General features: G+C 35.0%; 1 pseudogene; it reads left to right on the forward strand.

Annotated features, from left to right (window-relative positions):
• Positions 1-3,532: 3,532 nt before the first annotated feature.
• Positions 3,533-3,651, forward strand: LOC127618316 (uncharacterized; annotated as a pseudogene).
• The last annotated feature ends 449 nt before the right edge of the window (positions 3,652-4,100 follow it).

A 4,100-nucleotide genomic window follows, 5' to 3' on the forward strand; every position in this document is an offset into this window, starting at 1 on the left:
TTATTGTGTTTGGAAACAAAGATGAAGTTCTCAAGGTGAATGCATACCTTGACGCTAGGGCTCAAACAACTAAAAATCAAGTCAGGAATCTTGGTGTGTCTCTAGAGTCAGACCTCAGTTTCAGTAGTCATGTCAAAGCAATAACTAAATCAGCATACTATCATCTGAAAAATATTGCAAGAATTAGATGCTTTGTTTCCAGTCAAGACCTAGAGAAAGTTGTGCATGCTTTCATCACCAGCAGGGTGGATTATTGTAATGGACTCCTCACTGGCCTTCCCAAAAAGACCATAAGACAGTTGCAGCTCATACAGAACGCTGCTGCCAGGATTCTGAGCAGAACCAGAAAATATGAACATATCACACCAGTCCTCAGGTCTTTACACTGGCTCCCAGTTACATTTAGGATTGATTTTAAAGTATTATTACTGGTATATAAATCACTCAATGGGCTAGGACCTCAATATATTGCAGATATGCTCACTGAATATAAACCCAACAGATCACTCAGATCATTAGGATCACATCAGCTAGAAATACCAACGGTTCATTCTAAGCAAGGAGAGTCTGCTTTTAGCTATTATGCCAGCCGCAGCTGGAACCAGCTTCCAGAAGAGATCAGATGTGCTCCTACAGTAGTCACATTCAAATCCAGACTCAAAACACATCTGTTTAGCTGTGCATTTACTGAATGAGCACTGTGCCACTGTTTGTCCAACTGTTTGTACTGTATTTTATTTTATTTAATGTTCTAAACTGTTTCAATTATTCTTTTTTTTTTCTTATTTTAATCTCTTCTATGTAAAGCACTTTGAATTACCATTGTGTATGAAATGTGCTATATAAATAAACTTGCCTTGCCTTACAAGAGTCATCTGATACTTTTAAACGATCTTTTCAACAAGAATGGTAAAGTAGAACAGTATCGAGGCTCCATCTAGTGGTCGTTTACAGCAACTTCATATTCTACTCCACAAAGTCAAAAACAGACTACTCTATTTGATTCCTACTGTAAGACTATAAATAAGAAATGAACGAAATGAACCCAAGTAAATATAGAAAGACCCTTTGCATTTCTTTTACTTGTTTGTGAGGAGTATTTTTTTTTTTGAGTCCAGTTCATTTTATTAAAGAAATGTTTCCAAAAATGAAATAAATTACTGTAATATGGAGAAAACTGTCTTCATGAAAATAGGAAAAGTGCAAAACATCCCAACATATCTTCCTTTTAAAGAAGTGGAAAAAATGTCAATTTTAGGGATAACATTGGGGAAAGATGAGGAAAAAATAAATAATGAAAAATGGGAGGAGTTAGTAAGAGGAATGGAGAGAAGATTAATATTTTGGAAACACTGGAAACTTAATCTAAGAGGAAAAGTTTTAATTGTAAATACTCTCCTGCTCTCAAAAATTTGGTACATCTTAGGAGTAATTCAAATGCCTTTGTGGGTTACTAAAAGAGTTAAAAGAAGTGTGTTAGACTTTTTATGGGATGGAAAGCCAGCAAGAATAGCATACAATACAATAATTGGACCAATTGAGGAAGGAGGTTTAGGCCTATTGGACCCTGTTTTAAGGAAATATTTAAATAAAGAAAATGTTATGGAATGGAAAATAATTATGAAATATATGCTAAATAAGTGTGCTAATATGGAAATAGGAGATAGTATTTTGTGGATGAAACTAAAAACAGAAATGATTCATGGTATTCCTGAATTTTACAAAGAAGTGCTGATGGCAAGGAGAGAATTTTTGCCAAGAGTAAGTGTGGAGCCTGAGGGGAGAGAGAAATTTTTAAAACAGCCTTTGTTTTTAAATGAGAAAATATTATTTCAGAACAAAGAGTAATGTTTTAAACTGTGGATGGAAGGAGGGATTAAACAAGTTAGGGTTGTATTGTATGAAGTGAAGGAAGGATTTCTACCTTTCCAAGTGATAGTAGATGCAGTAGAGGATGTAAGGGATGTATCTAATGTAACCATTTTAAAACAGCAATATGGAAAATTTAAACAAGCAATACCAAAATTGTGGACTGATATAATAGAGAAAAATGAAAAAGGTAATGAAAGAATAGAGGTTTATTTAAAAGGAAACGAAAATAAAATATCAATTCAATCATGTCCGTTAAAAGTATTTAATACATATTTTAGAGACTATGTTTTTGTCAAACCAATATCCAATAAATTATGGGTAAGAATATTTCCAAATATAGAAGAAGAAAGGGTATGGGGGAGCTTAAGATGGAAATATATGGATCCAAGGATTGATCATTTTTACAGAAATGAGGCTGTGTAAAATTGGGATGGTGGGAAATGCAATCTGTAAAGTATATAAGGAAAAAGATGAAGGTATTTTACATCTGTTTTTACTGTGTTCACAACTGCAATATTTATTTGTAAAAATGAAATGCATAATGAGGGACCTAATGAAAGATCAAACAGAAGTCATTCAGTCTGAAGAAGATTGGAATAGAATTTGGCTATTTGGTTTTAATAGGATTTGTGAAAAGAAAAAAGGAACAATAATTGGACTTTGGAACTTTTAGAAAAAGAAATTAAGGGAGAATTTTAAGGTTTTATATGAATACTTTTGTATGGAAGGGAAAATTGAACTTTTTCAAAGACTAATTGCAAGAAACATTCCATACATGGAAATTAATGTTAATGGTTTTAAAATGGAATTGCCTGATTGAAAAAGTGTTCTAAAATATATGAATATAAAGAATGTTATCTTATATTATGTAATATTTTTGTGAATTTGTGAAAATACTTTAAAATGTAAAAAATAAAATAAATAAATAATAATAATAAAAAAAAAATCATCTGATCTCAGAAGCCAAGCAGGGCTGGGCCTGGTTAGTACTTTGATGGGAGGCTTCCTGGGAATACCAGGTGCTGTAAGCTTTTGCTTTTCCTTGTTTGTTTTAACTCATACACTCCCCCCTGGCTCAACTGGGATTTATTTATTTATCCTTGGAAATTGGTTGTTTGATTGATTTTCTTTCAGTTAGCTTTCTCTGTGGCAAAGGACAGCCTGCTCATTTATCTTGCCTCCTACAGAAAGCAGTAGAGGGTTTGTTTTTTTTGCTCTTTCTTGACTGCAACATACAGAGTAGGAAAGAACAAACAAAGTGCAGTGCTTCCAAAATTTGGTGGACACATCCGAAAGAAAGCGTCCTGAGGTCATTTTTTAAGTAGAGAAGAGTTTTCTTTGGCCACTGGCTTATTATTATGTGTTAAGCATATAATTGTGCAGCTGAGTATGCCCTCTTTTAGCAAACCACATGGAAGCTGTGACACAGGTATGCAGAAAAAGGTATTGTGGACGACTCCTGTGAAATTGAATGAATAGAGAGGGGGCACTTACCTTTTCAAAGAGAGAAATAAATAAAAATAGACAATATCTGAGAGGAAAGGGCCTGTTGTCTCTTTTTTAGAGCTGCAGTACAAGACATATTTTAATGATGGGAGAGCAGCGTAAGGATGCGTGCAGTGCGCTTGCTTTAAATGGCCTACTGGTAGCCGCAGCTCTTGCTTATGGCCATACCACCCTGTGTAGGCCCGAACTCGTCTGATTTTGGAAGCCAAGCAGGGTTGGGCCTGGTTATTACTTGGATGGGAGACTTCCTGGGAATACCAGGTGCTGTAAGCTTTTCCTTGTTCATTTTAACTCATATACTCCCTGCTGGCTCAACTGGGATTTATTTATTTATCCTTGGAAATTGGTTGTTTGATTGATGTTCTTTCATTTAGCTTTCTCTGTGGCAAAGGACAGCCTGCTCATTTATCTTGCTTCCTACAGAAAGCAGTAGAGGGTTTTTTTTTTGTTCTTTCTTGATTGCAACATACAGAGTAGGAAAGTACAAACAAAGTGCAGTGCTTCCAAAATTTGGTGGACACATCCGAAAGAAAGCATCCTGAGGTCATTTTTTAAGTAGAGAAGAGTTTTGTTTGGCCACTGGCTTATTATTACCTGTTAAGCATATAATTGTGCAGCTGAGTATGCCCTCTTTTAGCAAACCACATGGATGCTATGACACAGTTATGCAGAAAAAGGTATTGTGGACGACTCCTGTGAAATTGAATGAATAGAGAGGAGGT

The sequence above is a fragment of the Xyrauchen texanus genome, chromosome 24 (genome assembly GCF_025860055.1).
Source record: "Xyrauchen texanus isolate HMW12.3.18 chromosome 24, RBS_HiC_50CHRs, whole genome shotgun sequence".
NCBI lineage: Eukaryota > Metazoa > Chordata > Actinopteri > Cypriniformes > Catostomidae > Xyrauchen > Xyrauchen texanus.